Consider the following 25,064-nt stretch of genomic DNA (forward strand, 5'->3'; position numbering starts at 1 on the left):
CGGCCCCTTTAGGATCCCTGAAGGCGCTAAAGATGAACTCCATAATGTATTTGGATTTTCTCAAACAGCACTTCCTGCCATGGTTCAAGAAGAAGAACCGTGTATTTCACAGCAAGATCATTTTTTTGCATGATAATGCACCATCTCATGCTGCACATAAAACATCTGCATCTCTGGCTGATATGGGCATAAAAGGGTACAAACTTTTGGTGTGACCCCCATGCTCCCCTGACCTCTACCCCATTCAGAACCTTTGGAGCATCATTAAAAGGAGTGTCTATGGTGGCGGGAGGCAGTTCACATCTAAGCAACAGCTCTGGGAGGGTATTCTGTCCTCATGCAAAACAATTGAAGCAGAAACCATCCAAAACCTGACAAATTCAATGGACGAGAGAGTTCAGAAGCTCCTTTCGAACAAGGGGTCCTATGTGAAAATGTACCATCACCTAGAATAAAGTTTTGAGTTTAAAACTGTTTGATTTCAGTTTCTAGCAACCTGCTAATGCTTATAATTTCAAAAATGACCATTTTTTTGGTCTTTATTAAAATGAAAAGGTTGATCGAAAAGTTTGGGGGATCTAAGAGTGTGGCAACCCAGTAGTCATGATTACTTCGAATTCTGACAATATGAGGGTCATGCTGCAGGTAGTGCAGCAAGAAGGCACTTATGTGTCTTGCGCATCTCGGAGCCCCAAAATTATTTTCCGGGCTAGATGCAGCTAAAAATTATTATTAATTTTAAATCTGGTGAAGCTTTAGTATAGATGGCCTAATAGGATCAGTGCTGCACACTGCTACAAAGCAAAATTATTTTCCAGTCAAGATACAGATAAACATGATTAGTAATTTTAAATCTGGTGGAGCTTATTATAGATGGCCTAATAGAATCAGTGCTGCACACTGCTACAAAGCCCAAATTATTTTCCAGTCAAGATACAGATAAACATGATTAGTAATTTTAAATCTGGTGGAGCTTATTATAGATGGCCTAATAGAATCAGTGCTGCACACTGCTACAAAGCCCAAATTATTTTCCAGCCAAGATACAGATAAACATGATTAGTAATTTGAAAGCTTAAAACGGTTGGTAGGGTGATTTTAACCAATCATCAAGCTTTTACTCTCCCCAGGATGACACAGGGGTAGAAAAGTCGTTTCGGATCCATGATTTGTTCATCTTTATGAACGTGAGTCTGTCTACATTATCAGTGGAGAGCCACGTGCGCTTATCTGTCAGCACACCACCAGCAGCGCTGAACACACGTTCAGACAGAACGCTGGCTGCGGGGCATGACAAGATCTCCAAGGCGTAAGTGGCTAGCTCCGGACATTTATCCAGATTGGAAGCCCAAAAAGAGCAAGGGTCCAGTGACACAGTCATGGCTTCAATGTTTACTTGGAGATACTCCTGTACCATCGTCTCTAGGCGTTGACTATGTGTCAGACTTCTTGTCTCCTGTGGCCTTGCAAAGGATGGGCTAAAAAAGTGGTGAAATGATTGCGCAAAATTGATGTTACCAGCAGATACTGTGGTTCTGTTATGGTTTGAGTGCTGAACACTTGACGGTCCCACGGTTGGCAAGTTGGAACTGTGAGATTCACTACGTGCACCACTGGTATTTTGTGGAAAAGCACATGTAAGATTCTGCAACAGTCTCTGCTGATACTCCTGCATGCGTGCATCCCTTTCTATGGCAGGAATAATTTCTGCAAATTTACATTTTTTACCGGGGATCTAACAGTGTGGCAACCCAGTAGTCAGGATTATTTCTAATTCTCACAATTCGAGGGTCATGTTGCAGATAGTGCAGCAAGAAGGCACTCATGTGTGTTGCGCATCCAGGAGCACCAAGTCCCTGTTGTGTTGGTGGCGAGGTAACAATCATGCTTCCTTCCTCTGTCCTCTCCCCCCAACCTCGCACAACAGAAATGTGATCAAGGTCTCCCTCATCTGATGAGTCTTCCATCAGTTCGTCCTCCACTTCTTCCTGGGCTCCTGCACCTTCCTCACTAGTTTGGCTGCTACCATGCGCCCTGGTAAAACCATCTCCCCCACCCTCACATGCCTGCCGCCTTGGTGCTGCCGACCGTCTGGACCTTGCAGATGTTAGCCCTTCCGCATACAACTCCTCCTCCTCTACTTCCTCCACCTTCTCTTGTGCCACCACCTGACTCCGAATTCTGTTTAACATGTGCTCCAGCATGTAAATCACTGGAATAGTCATGCTGATAATGGCATCGTCAGCACTAAACATCTTCGTCGCCATTTCAAAACTGTGCAGAAGGGTGCATAGGTCCCTGATCTGAGACCACTCCTCCAGCGTGATTTGCCTCACCTCTGGATCTCGTTGGCCCAGGCTATACGTCAGAACGTATTGCACCAGGGCTTGTCGGTGCTGCCACAGTCACTGCAACATGTGCAGAGTTGAATTCCACCGGGTAGGCACATCGCATTTTAGCCGGTGAAGTGGCAGGCCCAACGACTTCTGTAGAGATGTATGTCGCTGAGCTGCGGGATGCGAACGGCGGAAGTGAGCACACAGCGACCGTGCCCTCTGCAGAAGGCCATCTAGTCTGGGATAGTGGGCTAAAAATTGCTGGACAACCAGGTTCAACACGTGAGCCATACAAGGCACGTGAGTGACATTGCCCCGGCGAAGGGCCGCACCCAGGTTTGCAGCATTGTCGCACACAGCCTTCCCTGGTTTCAGGTCCAGTGGAGACAACCATTCATGAAATTGGTTCTCCAGAGCTGACCACAACTTCTCAGCGGTGTGACTCACATTTCCCAGACATTTCAATGTAAAAACCGCCTGATGACGTTGAGCCCTACTGCCAGCATAGTAAGGAGGTGTGCAGGATCACTTCTGCGCAGTTAGAAAGCTTGTGGCATGACCAGACAGGCTTTGGGTGCAGGTGGAAGACCGAGAGGAGGTTGAGGAGGCAGAAGCAGTGGAGGAACTTTGACATAAAGAGGATTGACGCACAACTCGTGGGGACGGCAAGACTTGGACAGCAGCCCCTTGTCCTGCTGTCACCATAGTTACCCAGTGCCCAGTCAGCGACATGTAACGCCCCTGTCCATGCCTACTCGTCCAAGTGTCTGTGGTGAAATGCACCCTGTCACACACAGAGTTTCTCAAAGAAGCGGTGATGTTGTGTGCGACATGCTGGTGGAGCGCAGGCACACCTTTCTTTGAGAAGTAGTGCCGACTGGGCATCTGGTACTGGGGCACTGCGACGGACATAAGGTCTCGAAAATCCTCTGTGTCCACCAGGCAGAAAGGCAGGATTTCTGTAGCCAAGAGCTTGCAGATGGTGAAATGCAACCTCTTAGCTTTCTCATGGCTAGGAGGAAATGGTCTTTTACTTATCCACATCTGAGGGACCGAGGGCTGGCTATTGTGCTTAGACGGGGTTGATAAGGGTGTCCCCGGCAAACTGCCGGTCTGTGAGGAAGATGCAGGCGGACATGTTAGGTTGCCTTGATCCAAAGGTGGTGCTATCGATGTCGGACAGCGCTCAACACCAGCTGGTGTTACCACCTCCAAAGAAAATGATGACCTGCCAATCACGCTGGCTGTTGCGGGTAAAGAGGTGGCAGGTCTGCGCCCCAAAACAGGTGTGACTGCTGTCCCCCCAGTCACAGAGGATGAAGAGGCCGCGGATGCACAAGATATGGCAGACGGTGGTTGGCCCGGCCGGCTAGGCCGCATTGTAGCACACTGAGCTTCCCACTGCAACTTATGCTTCATGTCCATGTGCCGGTTCATGCATGAAGTACTCAAACTATGTATTTTTTGGCCTCTACTTAGCTTTTGCTGACAAATGTTACAGATAACACGAGTTGGGTCATCTTTATCGATCTGAAAAAATGCCCAGGCTATGCAAGGCTTAGCACCCATGCTGTTAGAACCTTGCTGTTAGGTTTTTTTTCCTTTGCTGGTCACATGACCTTGTTGGCCTATTTATCCTGCTCCGCCCTTCTGGCTTTGCTGGACTTCATTGTATTTCTACTTTCTAGCTAGCCTGTGCTCTGTGTCTTGCTCTGTTAGTTTGCTTGGTTTACTGACCTCTATGTTCTTTATATTTTGTTTGTTCGTCTGTCTGCTACTATTTCAGTTAGGAGGTGTCCCATATTCCTCCCAGTCCTTAGTACTTGTAGGGATTCCTCCCCCACATCTATAGGTCTTCGTACAGACTAGCTTAGGACTTTAGCAGGTCTGATCGCAGGATCAGGTTCCCTGTTACATCGTAGGGATTCAGCTGAGTTCTATCGTAGGGACAGATCTCCTCTCTTTCCTTAGCTCTGGTAGCAGAACATAACAGTAAGTCCAGCCAGCAAATTCTCTAAGGAAAGATTTTTCTGTTCCATCATGGTGTCGGTTCAGGATTTGGCTCATCGCCTGCAGGGACTCTCTCTGGAAGTGACCGAGCTCCGTCAGCACGTGAGTAACTGTTCTGGAGCACATTTCTTGGAGCCTAAGGTATGTTTGCCGGATTTATTTTTTGGTGAACATCGAGAATTTTTTTCATTTAAAAATGCTTGCTTATTGTATTTTCGTTTGAGACCCAAGTCCTCTGGGGATGAATCCCAGCGCGTAGGGTTTATAATGTCACTTTTGCGCAAAGAGCCTCAGGAGTGGGCCTTTTCTTTGCAACCTAGTGATTCATGCTTCAGATCAGTGGATAGTTTTTTTACTGCTTTAGGACTATTATATGATGATCCTGACCGTGTCGCATCAGCTGAGACTGAGTTGAGACGTTTAAAACAAGGATCAGGTAATGTCGAAAAATATTGTACACATTTTCGTCGTTGGTCCACTCAAACAGGGTGGAACGATTCTGCTCTGAAAAGTCTATTTCTTGCTGGGCTCAGTGAAAGGGTTAAAGACCTGCTAATTGCTTATCCTACACCTGAGGATTTGCAACAGGCTATGCAATTAGCTATACGGGTGGATAGAAGACTGCGTGCTAGGGTTAATGAGAGCAAATCCTCTGCTATGTCAGTTTCTGGTTATGATAATGTGTGTACTAACAGTGGTGAACCGATGGAGATTGGATCGGTGGCACCTCGCTCTCAAGAAAAAGACCGTCGTTTTTCGAAAGGCTTGTGCTTCTATTGCGGAAAATCTGGTCATTTGATTAAAGGCTGTGAGCTTCGTATGAAGAAAGAAAAAAAAATGGTCAGTCACGCCCGTATTGCCTGTTTAAATTCCAAGGGTATATTTTTAGCTGCTTCCACGATTGCTCAGGAAAAATTAATGGAATTTCGGGTGTTTGTTGATTGCGGGTCTACACTGAATGTAATTGATGGGGGATTCGTGGAAAAACTCAATTTAAAACCTGAACCTTTATCATCCCCCATTGCTGTGGTTTCTGTGGATGGCTCCCCTTTGAAGAATATTACTCTCAAGGTCTGTGAATTTCCTCTCACTATTAATGGTGTTCACCATGAGAAATTGGATTTGGTAGTGTTGAATAACTTGCCTTCTCCAGTAATATTGGGATTGCCTTGGTTAAAATGTCACAATCCTGTACTGGATTGGTCTACCAGTGAAATTAAATCCTGGAGCCATAAATGTTATGACAAGTGTTGTAACGGGCGTATTGCAGCTTTGGATAGGGGAGAATTGCCTGTTCCTATTCAGGATTTTTGGAGAGTTTTTTCTGAGAAGGAATCGCAGGTTTTGCCTCCCCATAGAGACTATGATTGTTCTATTGAATTTGTCCCTGGAGCGACTCTTCCTAAAAGTCGTTTATTTAACCTTACTATTCCTGAGAGGAAGGCTTTGGAGGAATACATACAGACAAGTTTGGCCGCCGGTCACATTAGGCCCTCTAAGTCTCCTGTGGCGGTTGGATTTTTTTTTGTAAAAAAAAAGGATGGCGGTTTACGTCCTTGTCTGGATTTTCGTGAGATTAATCCGGTCTTTCATGTCTCTCTGTTAAAAAAAGCTGTTGTGTCGGATGGTGACGCCTCTGCCTCTTTTCCTCCGGTGGTGGAGGACGGGGAATATGAAATTTCTCGCATCCTTGACTCTAGACGGTATAGAGGTAGTTTGCAGTATCTTGTGGCCTGGAAAGGTTTCGGACCCGAGGATAACTCTTGGGTGAGGTCTGATGATGTTTCCGCGTCCAGACTTATCAGAGCGTTTCACAGGAGATTTCCTGATAAGCCTGGTCCTAGGGGATCCGGAGGATCCTCTTAGAAGGGGGGGTACTGTTAGAACCTTGCTGTTAGGTTTTTTTTCCTTTGCTGGTCACATGACCTTGTTGGCCTATTTATCCTGCTCCGCCCTTCTGGCTTTGCTGGACTTCATTGTATTTCTACTTTCTAGCTAGCCTGTGCTCTGTGTCTTGCTCTGTTAGTTTGCTTGGTTTACTGACCTCTATGTTCTTTATATTTTGTTTGTTCGTCTGTCTGCTACTATTTCAGTTAGGAGGTGTCCCATATTCCTCCCAGTCCTTAGTACTTGTAGGGATTCCTCCCCCACATCTATAGGTCTTCGTACAGACTAGCTTAGGATTTTAGCAGGTCTGATCGCAGGATCAGGTTCCCTGTTACATCGTAGGGATTCAGCTGAGTTCTATCGTAGGGACAGATCTCCTCTCTTTCCTTAGCTCTGGTAGCAGAACATAACACATGCGACCTGAAGAGCCACCACGACTTGTGGTGAGAGGCAGAGTTGTGTTTAAGGATGCAGCTGTTGACGTGCTTCCAGTACTACGTCTCTGTCCAGGAAGGCGCAACCTGACCTCGTCGTCACTAGCATCTTCCTCCACCTCCTCTGCTGACCTCATCTCTTGGCTGACTGTGGGTTGACAGTAAGTGGGATCTACAACCTCATCATCATCACCCTGTGCGTTATCACACCCGTCGTCCTCAGAGCCAACCTGTTCCTGCCCTGACAAAAAACTAAAGTTATCGCTCCAATCAGGTATTTGAGTCTTATCATCGTCTTCCTCATTGTCTCCACCAACAGGAGTTACAGTTTGGGAATGAGGGTCTACATTATGGTCAGAACCTTCTGCGTCTGGTCCTGGATCCGACTCATAAAGATTCTGGGCATCAGTGCAGATCATTTCCTCGTCTGGATTCACAGAAGCGCTGGAGTCGACCTCTGATTCCCAGGCTATAGTATGAGTAAACAGCTCTGCAGACTCAACCATCTGTTCTACCTCATACTCAGACGGGCAGCTGGAGATTTGGGAGCTGTGAGGAAGCAAGTGCGATTGGGGTGACACCTTTGAGGACTGGAGTATTTGTGATGTTGAAGTTGATGTGGAGGAGAGCCCACTTAAAGGAGCACTTGATATCCGTTGAAGCACCTGCTGTTTTTGTGCCTCATCTGGAATTTGTAGCGATTGGCGTGGCCGTAAGAAAGGGATCTTATCACATTGTCCGCTAAAAGAAGTAGACATTTTAGTTTGGCTGGAAGATGGTCTTTCTTCTGCAGATGTTACTGTTGCTTTAACACCTACCCCACAGACACAACCTTTTTTCCCCTTCCCAACACGCCTATTCCCCTTTCCACCAGCAGCAGGCCTTTTTCCACTCATTTTGGGGGTTAACTAATTCACAACTCTGGAGTTGTTTGCACAAAAAAACAATGGATGGGAACCGAGCAGAGCTGAGTGGCCAAACTGTGGTATTAGGCCAAAACTATTGGCTGGGTTAGTTGCAGAAAAAAATTATATTCAATTTGCAACCTGATGGAGGTCAGTATAGATGGACTAATAGAGAAAGTCCCACACACTGCTAGAAGGCCAAATATTTTTTCAGAGGTAGATGCAGATAAAAATTATATTCAATTTGCAACCTGATGGAGGTCAGTATAGATGGACTAATAGAACAAGTCCCACACACAGCTAGAAGCCCAAATATTTTTTCAGAGGTACTGTAGATGCAGATAAAAATTATTTTTAATTTGCAACCTGATGGAGGTCAGTATAGATGGACTAATAGAGAAAGTCCCACACACTGCTAGAAGGCCAAATATTTTTTCAGAGCTAGATGCAGATAAAAATTATTTTTAATTTGCAACATGATGGAGGTCAGTATAGATGGACTAATAGAGAAAGTCCCACACACTGCTAGAAGGCCAAATATTTTTTCAGAGCTAGATGCAGATAAAAATTATATTCAATTTGCAACCTGATGGAGGTCAGTATAGATGGACTAATAGAGAAAGTCCCACACACTGCTAGAAGGCCAAATATTTTTTCAGAGCTAGATGCAGATAAAAATTATATTCAATTTGCAACCTGATGGAGGTCAGTATAGATGGACTAATAGAACAAGTCCCACACACAGCTAGAAGCCCAAATATTTTTTCAGAGGTACTGTAGATGCAGATAAAAATAATTTTTAATTTGGAACCTGATGGAGGTCAGTATAGATGGACTAATAGAGAAAGTCCCACACACTGCTAGAAGGCCAAATATTTTTTCAGAGCTAGATGCAGAAAAAAATTATATTCAGTTTGCAACCTGATGGAGGTCAGTATACATGGACTAATAGAGAAAGTCCCACACACTACTAGAAGGCCACATATTTTTTCAGAGGTAGATGCAGAAAAAAATATATTCAGTTTGCAACCTGATGGAGGTCTGTATAGATGGATTAATAGAACAAGTCCCACACACAGCTAGAAGCCCAATATTTTTTCAGAGGTAGATGCAGAAAAAAATATATTCAGTTTGCAACCTGATGGAGGTCAGTATAGTTGGACTAATACAACAAGTCCCACACACAGCTAGAAGCCCAATATTTTTTCAGAGGTAGATGCAGAAAAAAATATATTCAGTTTGCAACCTGATGGAGGTCTGTATAGATGGATTAATAGAACAAGTCCCACACACAGCTAGAAGCCCAATATTTTTTCAGAGGTAGATGCAGAAAAAAATATATTCAGTTTGCAACCTGATGGAGGTCAGTATAGATGGACTAATACAACAAGTCCCACACACAGCTAGAAGCCCAATATTTTTTCAGATGTAGATGCAGAAAAAAATATATTCAGTTTGCAACCTGATGGAGGTCTGTATAGATGGATTAATAGAACAAGTCCCACACACAGCTAGAAGCCCAATATTTTTTCAGAGGTAGATGCAGAAAAAAATATATTCAGTTTGCAACCTGATGGAGGTCAGTATAGTTGGACTAATACAACAAGTCCCACACACAGCTAGAAGCCCAATATTTTTTCAGAGCTAGATGCAGAAAAAAATTATATTCAATTTGCAACCTGATGGAGGTCAGTATAGATGGACTAATAGAATGATGCTATGCCCAAAAGATTTTACTTCACTAGGTGCAGTAAAAAAATTGGTATTCTATACACAGGTGGTATATCTTGCAACACAGATAGGCTACTCCACTGACTAACACACTCTGCAATAGGCCAAAAAGGATTAGCTTTGCTAGATTCAGCCAAATGCTGTGAAAAAAACTTGCACAGCACTGGCACAGACCTGCCTGGCAAAAACTGATAGGAACTGATGTAACCTAGTCCTGAAAAGGACTCCAATTACAATTAGTCTTTACTCCCACAATCTATCTATTTAAGAGCACAGACCTGCCTGATAAAAGTCGTAGGAAATGCTGTAACCTAGTCCTTAAAAGGACTGCAATCACAACTATTCCCTACTCCCAAGCTATCTGTAGATTTGTGTGAAAATTGGCTTGAAATTAACAAGGTACAGCGCACACAGCAACATCGGTGCCGTCTAACACGCAGCTGCAGCAGTGAGAAAATGGTGGCGACGGGGAAAATGGCTTGGTCTTATAGGGCAAGGACATGTGACATACACTGCCAATGACACATGCCCTTGCTTGTGTGAAAAAAAGCACTTCGCTCCGTGTGTGCGCTGCTGATAGGCTGACAGATTGCACCTCCCCACTGTAAATGCGGGAAAGAGAAAAAAAAAATGGAGATCTTCATTGTTCCTGCAGAGATCCATCCCCTGCCCCTCCCCCCACCCCGCTGTACACTCAAACTGCGTATTAACATTAATTTTCATCATTACTGAGAAAAAATCCAGTTATGATTTTGGTGCACGAACAGTTATCGAACATAACCTCGAACAGCCGAATTTTTCTCAAATTGTTCTTGTTCGCCGAACGGCTCGAACACCGCCCAAAACAGCTCGAATTTGAGATTGGCGAACAGTTCGAGTAGAACAACGCTCATCTCTAATGACGACTGACCATGCTCTCCTCCTCCTCCTCTTCCTCCTCCCCCCTGTCCTCAGGCCACCCACGCTGAACCGACGGTATGACACTTGTACAGGTACTACCGTCTACAACGCATGATAGCAGCTCCTGTACTTCCTCCTCCTCCTCCTCTCCCTCATTGTCCCCCAATGCACATTGGGATGAGATGAGGCTGGGCTGTGTGTAATCGCCCGCTACGGCTTCTTGATCCATCTCATCATACTCTGGCTGCAATGCCTCCTCTTTAATTCTCTGCAGAGAGCGTTGCAAAAGACAGACAAGTGGGATGCTGACACTAATGATGGCATCATCACCACTCACCATCTTGGTGGCCTCCTCAAAGTTTGTCAGGATGGTACATATGACAGACATCCAGGTCCACTCCTGAGGTCTTATGTGTGGAGTCTGACCTGAATATCGACGGCCTTGTTGCAGCTGGTACTCCAAAACTGCTCTCTTCTGCTCACAAATCCTTTGCAACATGTGGAGGGTAGAGTTCCAACGTGTGGGGACATCACACACCAGTCAGTGTGCCAGAAGCTGCAAACGCTGCTGCAACACAGCAAGGGCGGCGGAAGCTGTAGCCGACTTGCGAAAATGAGCTGACAGGCGGCGTACTTTCACGAGCAGATCTGGCAACTCAGGGTACGATTTAAGAAACCGCTGAACCACGAGGTTAAGCACATGAGCCAGGCATGGTACGTGTGTGATCTCGCCTCGCCTCAAAGCCGCCACAAGGTTACGGCCATTGTCACACACGACCATGCCGGGATGTAGGTTCAGCGGTCTCATCCACAGATCTGCCTGCTCTTTCACAGCTGTCCACAACTCACAAGCAGTGTGAGGTTTATCACCTAAGCTTATGAGTTTCAGCACAGCCTGTTGCCGCTTGGCGGAGGCAGTATTGCAATGCTTCCAGCTTGTAACTGATGTGGTAATATCTCAGATGAGGGCTGAACATGAGGAGGAGGAGGAGGATGCGCAGGAGCTGTACACTGTGGGGGCAACTCTGACTGACATAGGGCCCGCAATCCTCGGTGTGAGGAGAATGTGTTCCGTCCCAAGGTCCGACTGGGTCCCGGCTTCCACTATGTTTACCCAGTGTGCCGTCAGAGAGATGTACCGTCCCTGGCCACAAGCACTTGTCCACGTGTCCGTTGTCAGGTGGACTCTCCCAGTAACTGCGTTGTTGAGGGCACGGCAGATGCTTTGGGACACGTGCTTGTGTAGTGCGGGGATGGCTCACCTCGCAAAATAGTGTCGGCTGGGGACCGAGTACCGAGGGACGGCCACCGCCATAAGATTGCGGAAGGATTCCGTCTCCACCAGCCTAAAAGGCAGCATTTCCAATGCAAGCAGTCGTGAAATGTGCGAATTTAGGACTGTGGCCTGTGGGGCGTTAGCTGCGAATTTCCGCTTTCGTTCAAAGGTCTGGGATATGGACAATTGAACGCTGCGGTGGGACGTGGACAAGGACTTTGATGCTGTTTCTTGAGAAACTGCCATAACAAGTGAAGACTGAGAGGAGGGGGCATCTTTACATGCAGCATGGACAGGGGATTGCCTTGCACACACAACAGGGGGTTCTATTGCACGCACAACAGTGGAAGAAGCAGTGGTGACACCCGCTGACACTGGTCGTGGACCCTGGGTATCGCCCCACAAAGTCGGGTGCTTTGCTGCCATGTGCCTGATCATGCTGGTGGTGGTCAGGCTGGTAATTTTGTCACCCCTGCTGATGCTGGCATGGCAGGTGGAACATATGGCCTTTTTGGGGTTATCAGCAGAGTCTGAAAAAAAAAATTTCAGACTCTGGAAGACCTACCGCTTGTACTGGCAATGTCCCTCGTGTTGGTGTTAAGGGGAACGGTTGCCTGCCTTCTGTCTGCGGCCACCACACTGCTTCTTCCTGCCTGTTGGGGTACTCTGCCTTCCTCCCCCTGTGTGCTGCTGGCCTCACTCTGCATGTCCTCCTTTCACGTTGGGTCAGTTACTAGATCATCTACCACCTCCTCCTCTTCCACTTGCACACCACGATCCTCCTCCTCACTTCCTGGCAATTGTGTCTCGTCAGCGTCCACCTCTTGTGACAGATTGCCAACGTCGACTTCCTGTGGCCGTGGCTGTTCAAATATTTGGGCATCGCAACATGGGATCTCCTCTTCCACCACTTCAAGCGTATCAGACGAGGTGCCCAAATATGGAAATGGACCAGTGAACAGCTCTTCAGAGTGTCCAAGTGTGGGATCACTTGCTGTCTGACGACACTCGGCATGGTGGGAGGAAGGAGCATCAGGGTGAGGAGGAGTATGCGGTCGAGACTCACGGCTACTAAGAGTTGACCGTGTGGAAGACAGACCGGAGGTGGTGGTGCCCAGGTAACTGGAGGTATTATCTGCTATCCAATTAATAACCTGTTCACACTGATCAGTTCTCAATACTGGTGTTGTTCTGTGCTTCCCTAGTAATTCGGACAAGAAGTGGGAGCGAGAAGATGTGGCTGTTGGTTGTGGCACATTTTCACCTTGGCCACGGCCCCGTTCTCTGCATGAACCATCACCAGAAGGTCCACTTCCATGTCCCTTGCCTCGCGCCTTGCCCATTGTAAATGAAGTAAAATAGCTTACACTTGCACTATCAATGGAAAAAGGGTAATAAAGAGTAGATTAGAACAGTGGAAGAGGAAAACCACAGTTATTGTTTACTGGGGTATACCACACTTTTTTAAATAGAGATATTTGCTGCAGAACAGTGAGCGACACACTCAAACTGCTTTTTTTTTAGATACCAAAGGCCCAAAACTGGATAGTACAGCGATTTGACTCGTGGAACTGCGAAACCACACTGGGATGTCGGGCCCACGCAAGACTATTTTCAACAGATATATTTTTGTGTCACAACAGTCAGGAGACACTACTGTTTTTCTTTACGGAAAAAACTACCAAAAGCTGAATAATAGAGTTTTTTTACCGTGGGATGGCAAAACCACAGTTATTGTTTACTGGGGTATACCACACTTTTTTAAATAGAGATATTTGCGGCTGAACAGTGAGCGACACACTCAAACTGCTTTTTTTTTAGATACCAAAGGGCCAAAACTGGATAGTACAGCGATTTGACCCGTGGAACTGCGAAACCACACTGGGATGTCGGGCCTACACAAGACTATTTTCAACAGATATATTTTTGTGTCACAACAATCAGGAGACACTACTGTTTTTCTTTTCGGAAAAAACTACCAAAACCTGAATAATAGAGATTTTTTACCGTGGGATGGCAAAACCACAGTTATTGTTTACTTGGGTATACCACACTTTTTTAAATAGAGATATTTGCGGCTGAACAGTGAGCGACACACTCAAACTGCTTTTTTTTAAGATACCAAAGGCCAAAACTGGATAGTACAGCGATTTGACCCGTGGAACTGCGAAACCACACTGGGATGTCGGGCCTACACAAGACTATTTTCAACAGATATATTTTTGTGTCACAACAGTCAGGAGACACTACTGTTTTTCTTTACGGAAAAAACTACCAAAACTTGAATAATAGAGATTTTTTACCGTAGGATGGCAAAACCACAGTTATTGTTTACTGGGGTATACCACACTTTTTTAAATAGAGATATTTGCGGCTGAACAGTGAGCCAAACACGCAAACTGCTTTTTTTTTAGATACCAAAGGCCCAAAACTGGATAGTACAGCGATTTGACCCGTGGAACTGCGAAACCACACTGGGATGTTGTCCCTACACAAGACTATTTTCAACAGATATATTTTTGTATCACAACAGTCAGGAGACACTACTGTTTTTCTTTACGGAAAAAACTACCAAAAGCTGAATAATAGAGATTTTTTACCGTGGGATGGCAAAACCACAGTTATTGTTTACTGGGGTATACCACACTTTTTTAAATAGAGATATTTGCGACTGAACAGTGAGTGACACACTCAAACTGCTTTTTTTTTAGATACCAAAGGCCCAAAACTGGATAGTACAGCGATTTGACCCGTGGAACTGCGAAACCACACTGGGATGTCGGGCCTACACAAGACTATTTTCAACAGATATATTTTTGTGTCACAACAGTCAGGAGATACTACTGTTTTTCTTTACGGAAAAAACTACCAAAAGCTGAATAATAGAGATTTTTTACCGTGGGATGGCAAAACCACAGTCATTGTTTACTGGGGTATACCACGCTTTTTTAAATAGAGATATTTGCGGCTGAACAGTGAGCGACACACTCAAACTGCTTTTTTTTAGATACCAAAGGCCCAAAACTGGATAGTACAGCGATTTGACCTTTGGAACTGCGAAACCACACTGGGATGTCGGGCCTACACAAGACGATTTTCAATAGATATATTATTGTGTCACCACAGTCAGGAGACACTACTGTTTTTCTTTACGGAAAAAACTACCAAAAGCTGAATAATAGAGATTTTTTACCGTGGGATGGCAAAACCACAGTTATTGTTTACTGGGGTATACCAAACATTTTTAAATAGAGATATTTGCGGCTTAACAGTGAGCGACACACTCAAACTGCTTTTTTTTTAGATACCAAAGGCCCAAAACTGGATAGTACAGCGATTTGACACGTGGAACTGCGAAACCACACTGGGATATCGGGCCTAAACCGGACTATTTTAAACAGATATATTTTTGTGTCACAACATTCAGGAGACACTACTGTTTTTCTTTACGGAAAAAACTACCAAAACCTGATTAATAGAGATTTTTTTACCGTGGGATGGCAAAACCACAGTTATTGCTTACTGGGGTATACCACACTTTTTTAAATAGAGATATTTGCGGCTGATCAGTGAGCGACACACTCAAACTGCTTTTTTTTTAGATACCAAAGGCCCAAAACTGAATAGTACAGCGATTTGACCCGTGGAACTGCGAAACCACACTGGGATGTCAGGCCTACACAAGACTATTTTCAACAGATATATTTTTGTGTCACAACAGGCAGGAGACACTACTGTTTTTATTTACGGAAAAAACGACCAAAACCTGAATAATAGAGATTTTTTACCGTGGGATGGCAAAACCACAGTTATTGTTTACTGGGGTATACCACACTTTTTAAGTAGAGATATTTGCGGCTGAACAGTGAGCGACACACTCAAACTGCTTTTTTTTCAGATACCAAAGGCCCAAAACTGGATAGTACAGCGATTTGACCCGTGGAACTGCGAAACCACACTGGGATGTTGGGCCTACACAAGACTATTTTCAACAGATATATTTTTGTGTCACAACAGTCAGGAGACACTACTGTTTTTCTTTACGGAAAAAACTACCAAAAGCTGAATAATAGAGATTTTTTACCGTGGGATGGCAAAACCACAGTTATTGTTTCCTGGGGTATACCACACTTTTTTAAATAGAGATATTTGCGGCTGAACAGTGAGCGACACACTCAAACTGCTTTTTTTTTAGATACCAAAGGCCCAAAACTGGATAGTACAGCGATTTGACCCGTGGAACTGCGAAACCACACTGGGATGTCGGGCCTAAACCAGACTATTTTAAACAGATATATTTTTGTGTCACAACACTCAGGAGACACTACTGTTTTTCTTTACGGAAAAAACGACCAAAACCTGAATAATAGAGATTTTTTACCGTGGGATGGCAAAACCACAGTTAATGCTTACTGGGGTATACCACACTTTTTTAAATAGAGATATTTGCGGCTGAACAGTGAGCGACACACTCAAACTACTTTTTTTTTAGATACAAAAGGCCCAAAACTGGATAGTACAGCGATTTGACCCGTGGAACTGCGAAACCACACTGGGATGTCGGGCCTACACAAGATTATTTTCAACAGATATATTTTTGTGACCAAACAGTCAGGAGACACTACTGTTTTTCTTTATGGAAAAAACGACCAAAACCTGAATAATAGAGATTTTTTACCGTGGAATGGCAAAACCACAGTTATTGTTTACTGGGGTATACCACACTTTTTAAATAGAGATATTTGCGGCTGAACAGTGAGCGACACACTCAAACTGCTTTTTTTTTAGATACCAAAGGCCCAAAACTGGATAGTACAGCGATTTGACCCGTGGAACTGCGAAACCACACTGGGATGTCGGGCCTACACAAGACGATTTTCAATAGATATATTTTTGTGTCACAACAGTCAGGAGACACTACTGTTTTTCTTTACGGAAAAAACTACCAAAAGCTGAATAATAGAGATTTTTTACCGTGGGATGGCAAAACCACAGTTATTGTTTACTGGGGTATACCACACATTTTTAAATAGACATATTTGCGGCTGAACAGTGAGCGACACACTCAAACTGCTTTTTTTTAGATACCAAAGGCCCAAAACTGGATAGTACAGCGATTTGACCCGTGGAACTGCGAAACCACACTGGGATATCGGGCCTAAACCAGACTATTTTAAACAGATATATTTTTGTGTCACAACAGTCAGGAGACACTACTGTTTTTTTTACGGAAAAAACTACCAAAACCTGAATAATAGAGATTTTTTTACCGTGGGATGGCAAAACCACAGTTATTGCTTACTGGGGTATACCACACTTTTTTAAATAGAGATATTTGCGGCTGATCAGTGAGCGACACACTCAAACTGCTTTTTTTTTAGATACCAAAGGCCCAAAACTGGATAGTACAGCGATTTGACCCGTGGAACTGCGAAACCACACTGGGATGTCGGGCCTACACAAGACTATTTTCAACAGATATATTTTTGTGTCACAACAGTCAGGAGACACTACTGTTTTTCTTTATGGAAAAAACGACCAAAACCTGAATAATAGAGATTTTTTACCGTGGGATGGCAAAACCACAGTTATTGTTTACTGGGGTATACCACACTTTTTAAATAGAGATATTTGCGGCTGAACAGTGAGCGACACACTCAAACTGCTTTTTTTTTAGATACCAAAGGCCCAAAACTGGATAGTACAGCGATTTGACCCGTGGAACTGCGAAACCACACAGGGATGTCGGGCCTACACAAGACGATTTTCAATAGATATATTTTTGTGTCACAACAGTCAGGAGACACTACTGTTTTTCTTTACGGAAAAAACTACCAAAAGCTGAATAATAGAGATTTTTTACCGTGGGATGGCAAAACCACAGTTATTGTTTACTGGGGTATACCACACATTTTTAAATAGACATATTTGCGGCTGAACAGTGAGCGACACACTCAAACTGCTTTTTTTTTAGATACCAAAGGGCCAAAACTGGATAGTACAGTGATTTGACCCGTGGAACTGCGAAACCACACTGGGATGTCGGGCCTACACAAGACTATTTTCAACAGATATATTTTTGTGTCACAACAATCAGGAGACACTACTGTTTTTCTTTTCGGAAAAAACTACCAAAACCTGAATAATAGAGATTTTTTACCGTGGGATGGCAAAACCACAGTTATTGTTTACTTGGGTATACCACACTTTTTTAAATAGAGATATTTGCGGCTGAACAGTGAGCGACACACTCAAACTGCTTTTTTTTAAGATACCAAAGGCCAAAACTGGATAGTACAGCGATTTGACCCGTGGAACTGCGAAACCACACTGGGATGTCGGGCCTACACAAGACTATTTTCAACAGATATATTTTTGTGTCACAACAGTCAGGAGACACTACTGTTTTTCTTTACGGAAAAAACTACCAAAACTTGAATAATAGAGATTTTTTACCGTAGGATGGCAAAACCACAGTTATTTTTTACTGGGGTATACCACACTTTTTTAAATAGAGATATTTGCGGCTGAACAGTGAGCGAAACACGCAAACTGCTTTTTTTTTAGATACCAAAGGCCCAAAACTGGATAGTACAGCGATTTGACCCGTGGAACTGCGAAACCACACTGGGATGTTGTCCCTACACAAGACTATTTTCAACAGATATATTTTTGTATCACAACAGTCAGGAGACACTACTGTTTTTCTTTACGGAAAAAACTACCAAAACTTGAATAATAGAGATTTTTTACCGTAGGATGGCAAAACCACAGTTATTTTTTACTGGGGTATACCACACTTTTTTAAATAGAGATATTTGCGGCTGAACAGTGAGCGACACACTCAAACTACTTTTTTTTTAGATACCAAAGGCCCAAAACTGGATAGTACAGCGATTTGACCCGTGGAACTGCGAAACCACACTGGGATGTCGGGCCTACACAAGATTATTTTCAACAGATATATTTTTGTGACCAAACAGTCAGGAGGCACTACTGTTTTTCTTTATGGAAAAAACGACCAAAACCTGAATAATAGAGATTTTTTACCGTGGGATGGCAAAACCACAGTTATTGTTTACTGGGGTATACCACACTTTTTAAATAGAGATATTTGCGGCTGAACAGTGAGCGACACACTCAAACTGCTTTTTTTTTAGATACCAAAGGCCCAAAACTGGATAGTACAGCGATTTGACCCGTGGAACTGCGAAACCACACTGGGATGTCGGGCCTACACAAGACGATTTTCAATAGATATATTTTTGTGTCACAACAGTCAGGAGACACTACTGTTTTTCTTTACGGAAAAAACTACCAAAAGCTGAATAATAGAGATTTTTTACCGTGGGATGGCAAAACCACAGTTATTGTTTACTGGGGTATACCACACATTTTTAAATAGACATATTTGCGGCTGAACAGTGAGCGACACACTCAAACTGCTTTTTTTTAGATACCAAAGGCCCAAAACTGGATAGTACAGCGATTTGACCCGTGGAACTGCGAAACCACACTGGGATATCGGGCCTAAACCAGACTATTTTAAACAGATATATTTTTGTGTCACAACAGTCAGGAGACACTACTGTTTTTTTTACGGAAAAAACTACCAAAACCTGAATAATAGAGATTTTTTTACCGTGGGATGGCAAAACCACAGTTATTGCTTACTGGGGTATACCACACTTTTTTAAATAGAGATATTTGCGGCTGATCAGTGAGCGACACACTCAAACTGCTTTTTTTTTAGATACCAAAGGCCCAAAACTGGATAGTACAGCGATTTGACCCGTGGAACTGCGAAACCACACTGGGATGTCGGGCCTACACAAGACTATTTTCAACAGATATATTTTTGTGTCACAACAGTCAGGAGACACTACTGTTTTTCTTTATGGAAAAAACGACCAAAACCTGAATAATAGAGATTTTTTACCGTGGGATGGCAAAACCACAGTTATTGTTTACTGGGGTATACCACACTTTTTAAATAGAGATATTTGCGGCTGAACAGTGAGCGACACACTCAAACTGCTTTTTTTTTAGATACCAAAGGCCCAAAACTGGATAGTACAGCGATTTGACCCGTGGAACTGCGAAACCACACTGGGATGTCGGGCCTACACAAGACGATTTTCAATAGATATATTTTTGTGTCACAACAGTCAGGAGACACTACTGTTTTTCTTTACGGAAAAAACTACCAAAAGCTGAATAATAGAGATTTTTTACCGTGGGATGGCAAAACCACAGTTATTGTTTACTGGGGTATACCACACATTTTTAAATAGACATATTTGCGGCTGAACAGTGAGCGACACACTCAAACTGCTTTTTTTTTAGATACCAAAGGCCCAAAACTGGATAGTACAGCGATTTGACCCGTGGAACTGCGAAACCACACTAGGATGTCGGGCCTACACAAGACTATTTTCAACAGATATATTTTTGTGTCACAACAGTCAGGAGACACTACTGTTTTTCTTTACGGAAAGAACGACCAAAACCTGAATAATAGAGATTTTTTACCGTGGGATGGCAAAACCACAGTTATTGTTTACTGGGGTATGCCACACTTTTTAAATAGAGATATTTGCGGCTGAACAGTGAGCGACACACTCAAACTGCTTTTTTTTTTGATACCAAAGGCCCAAAACTGGATAGTACAGCGATTTGACCCGTGGAACTGCGAAACCACACTGGGATGTCGGGCCTACACAAGACTATTTTCAACAGATATATTTTTGTGTCACAACAGTCAGGAGACACTACTGTTTTTCTTTACAGAAAAAACGACCAAAACCTGAATAATAGAGATTTTTTACCGTGGGATGGCAAAACCACAGTTATTGTTTACTGGGGTATACCACACTTTTTAAATAGAGATATTTGTGGCTGAACAGTGAGCGACACACTCAAACTGCTTTTTTTTTAGATACCAAAGGCCCAAAACTGGATAGTACAGCGATTTGACCCGTGGAACTGCGAAACCACACTGGGATGTTGGGCCTACACAAGACTATTTTCAACAGATATATTTTGTGTCACAACAGTCAGGAGACACTACTGTTTTTCTTTACGGAAAAAACTACCAAAAGCTGAATAATAGAGATTTTTTACCGTGGGATGGCAAAACCACAGTTATTGTTTACTGGGGTATACCACACTTTTTTAAATAGAGATATTTGCGGCTGAACAGTGAGCGACACACTCAAACTGCTTTTTTTTTAGATACCAAAGGCCCAAAACTGGATAGTACAGCGATTTGACCCGTGGAACTGCGAAACCACACTGGGATGTCGGGCCTAAACCAGACTATTTTAAACAGATATATTTTTGTGTCACAACAGTCAGGAGACACTACTTTTTTTCTTTACGGAAAAAACGACCAAAAGCTGAATAATAGAGATTTTTTACCGTGGGATGGCAAAACCACAGTTATTGTTTACTGGGGTATACCACACTTTTTTAAATAGAGATATTTGCGGCTGAACAGTGAGCGACACACTCAAACTGCTTTTTTTTTAGATACCAAAGGCCCAAAACTGGATAGTACAGCGATTTGACCCGTGGAACTGCGAAACCACACTGGGATGTCGGGCCTACACAAGACTATTTTCAACAGATATATTTTTGTGTTACAACAGTCAGGAGACACTACTGTTTTTCTTTATGGAAAAAACGACCAAAACCTGAATAATAGAGATTTTTTACCGTGGGATGGCAAAACCACAGTTATTGTTTACTGGGGTATACCACACTTTTTAAATAGAGATATTTGCGGCTGAACAGTGAGCGACACACTCAAACTGCTTTTTTTTTAGATACCAAAGGCCCAAAACTGGATAGTACAGCGATTTGACCCGTGGAACTGCGAAACCACACTGGGATGTCGGGCCTACACAAGACGATTTTCAATAGATATATTTTTGTGTCACAACAGTCAGGAGACACTACTGTTTTTCTTTACGGAAAAAACTACCAAAAGCTGAATAATAGAGATTTTTTACCGTGGGATGGCAAAACCACAGTTATTGTTTACTGGGGTATACCACACATTTTTAAATAGACATATTTGCGGCTGAACAGTGAGCGACACACTCAAACTGCTTTCTTTTTAGATACCAAAGGCCCAAAACTGGATAGTACAGCGATTTGACCCGTGGAACTGCGAAACCACACTGGGATATCGGGCCTAAACCAGACTATTTTAAACAGATATATTTTTGTGTCACAACAGTCAGGAGACACTACTGTTTTTTTTACGGAAAAAACTACCAAAACCTGAATAATAGAGATTTTTTTACCGTGGGATGGCAAAACCACAGTTATTGCTTACTGGGGTATACCACACTTTTTTAAATAGAGATATTTGTGGCTGATCAGTGAGCGACACACTCAAACTGCTTTTTTTTTAGATACCAAAGGCCCAAAACTGGATAGTACAGCGATTTGACCCGTGGAACTGCGAAACCACACTGGGATGTCCGGCCTACACAAGACTATTTTCAACAGATATATTTTTGTGTCACAACAGTCAGGAGACACTACTGTTTTTCTTTATGGAAAAAACGACCAAAACCTGAATAATAGAGATTTTTTACCGTGGGATGGCAAAACCACAGTTATTGTTTACTGGGGTATACCACACTTTTTAAATAGAGATATTTGCGGCTGAACAGAGAGCGACACACTCAAACTGCTTTTTTTTTAGATACCAAAGGCCCAAAACTGGATAGTACAGCGATTTGACCCGTGGAACTGCGAAACCACACTGGGATGTCGGGCCTACACAAGACGATTTTCAATAGATATATTTTTGTGTCACAACAGTCAGGAGACACTACTGTTTTTCTTTACGGAAAAAACTACCAAAAGCTGAATAATAGAGATTTTTTACCGTGGGATGGCAAAACCACAGTTATTGTTTACTGGGGTAGACCACACATTTTTAAATAGACATATTTGCGGCTGAACAGTGAGCGACACACTCAAACTGCTTTTTTTTTAGATAGCAAAGGCCCAAAACTGGATAGTACAGCGATTTGACCCGTGGAACTGCGAAACCACACTAGGATGTCGGGCCTACACAAGACTATTTTCAACAGATATATTTTTGTGTCACAACAGTCAGGAGACACTACTGTTTTTCTTTACGGAAAAAACGACCAAAACCTGAATAATAGAGATTTTTTACCGTGGGATGGCAAAACCACAGTTATTGTTTACTGGGGTATACCACACTTTTTAAATAGAGATATTTGCGGCTGAACAGTGAGCGACACACTCAAACTGCTTTTTTTTTAGATACCAAAGGCCCAAAACTGGATAGTACAGCGATTTGACCCGTGGAACTGCGAAACCACACTGGGATGTTGGGCCTACACAAGACTATTTTCAACAGATATATTTTTGTGTCACAACAGTCAGGAGACACTACTGTTTTTCTTTACGGAAAAAACTACCAAAAGCTGAATAATAGAGATTTTTTACCGTGGGATGGCAAAACCACAGTTATTGTTTACTGGGGTATACCACACTTTTTTAAATAGAGATATTTGCGGCTGAACAGTGAGCGACACACTCAAACTGCTTTTTTTTTAGATACCAAAGGCCCAAAACTGGATAGTACAGCGATTTGACCCGTGGAACTGCGAAACCACACTGGGATGTCGGGCCTAAACCAGACTATTTTAAACAGATATATTTTTGTGTCACAACAGTCAGGAGACACTACTGTTTTTCTTTACGGAAAAAACTACCAAAACCTGAATAATAGAGATTTTTTACCGTGGGATGGCAAAACCACAGTTAATGCTTACTGGGGTATACCACACTTTTTTAAATAGAGATATTTGCGGCTGAACAGTGAGCGACACACTCAAACTACTTTTTTTTTAGATACCAAAGGCCCAAAACTGGATAGTACAGCGATTTGACCCGTGGAACTGCGAAACCACACTGGGATGTCGGGCCTACACAAGATTATTTTCAACAGATATATTTTTGTGACCAAACAGTCAGGAGACACTACTGTTTTTCTTTATGGAAAAAACGACCAAAACCTGAATAATAGAGATTTTTTACCGTGGGATGGCAAAACCACAGTTATTGTTTACTGAGGTATACCACACTTTTTAAATAGAGTTATTTGCGTCTGAACAGTGAGCGACACACTCAAACTGCTTTTTTTTTAGATACCAAAGGCCCAAAACTGGATAGTACAGCGATTTGACCCGTGGAACTGCGAAACCACACTGGGATGTCGGGCCTACACAAGACGATTTTCAATAGATATATTTTTGTGTCACAACAGTCAGGAGACACTACTGTTTTTCTTTACGGAAAAAACTACCAAAAGCTGAATAATAGAGATTTTTTACCGTGGGATGGCAAAACCACAGTTATTGTTTACTGGGGTATACCACACATTTTTAAATAGACATATTTGCGGCTGAACAGTGAGCGACACACTCAAACTGCTTTTTTTTAGATACCAAAGGCCCAAAACTGGATAGTACAGCGATTTGACCCGTGGAACTGCGAAACCACACTGGGATATCGGGCCTAAACCAGACTATTTTAAACAGATATATTTTTGTGTCACAACATTCAGGAGACACTACTGTTTTTTTTACGGAAAAAACTACCAAAACCTGAATAATAGAGATTTTTTTACCGTGGGATGGCAAAACCACAGTTATTGCTTACTGGGGTATACCACACTTTTTTAAATAGAGATATTTGCGGCTGATCAGTGAGCGACACACTCAAACTGCTTTTTTTTTAGATACCAAAGGCCCAAAACTGGATAGTACAGCGATTTGACCCGTGGAACTGCGAAACCACACTGGGATGTCGGGCCTACACAAGACTATTTTCAACAGATATATTTTTGTGTCACAACAGTCAGGAGACACTACTGTTTTTCTTTATGGAAAAAACGACCAAAACCTGAATAATAGAGATTTTTTACCGTGGGATGGCAAAACCACAGTTATTGTTTACTGGGGTATACCACACTTTTTAAATAGAGATATTTGCGGCTGAACAGTGAGCGACACACTCAAACTGCTTTTTTTTTAGATACCAAAGGCCCAAAACTGGATAGTACAGCGATTTGACCCGTGGAACTGCGAAACCACACTGGGATGTCGGGCCTACACAAGACGATTTTCAATAGATATATTTTTGTGTCACAACAGTCAGGAGACACTACTGTTTTTCTTTACGGAAAAAACTACCAAAAGCTGAATAATAGAGATTTTTTACCGTGGGATGGCAAAACCACAGTTATTGTTTACTGGGGTATACCACACATTTTTAAATAGACATATTTGCGGCTGAACAGTGAGCGACACACTCAAACTGCTTTTTTTTTAGATACCAAAGGCCCAAAACTGGATAGTACAGCGATTTGACCCGTGGAACTGCGAAACCACACTAGGATGTCGGGCCTACACAAGACTATTTTCAACAGATATATTTTTGTGTCACAACAGTCAGGAGACACTAGTGTTTTTCTTTACGGAAAAAACGACCAAAACCTGAATAATAGAGATTTTTTACCGTGGGATGGCAA

The sequence above is a fragment of the Phyllobates terribilis genome, unplaced genomic scaffold, assembly GCF_046119375.1.
Source record: "Phyllobates terribilis strain yellow unplaced genomic scaffold, ASM4611937v1 Scaffold_2__4_contigs__length_985480577, whole genome shotgun sequence".
NCBI lineage: Eukaryota > Metazoa > Chordata > Amphibia > Anura > Dendrobatidae > Phyllobates > Phyllobates terribilis.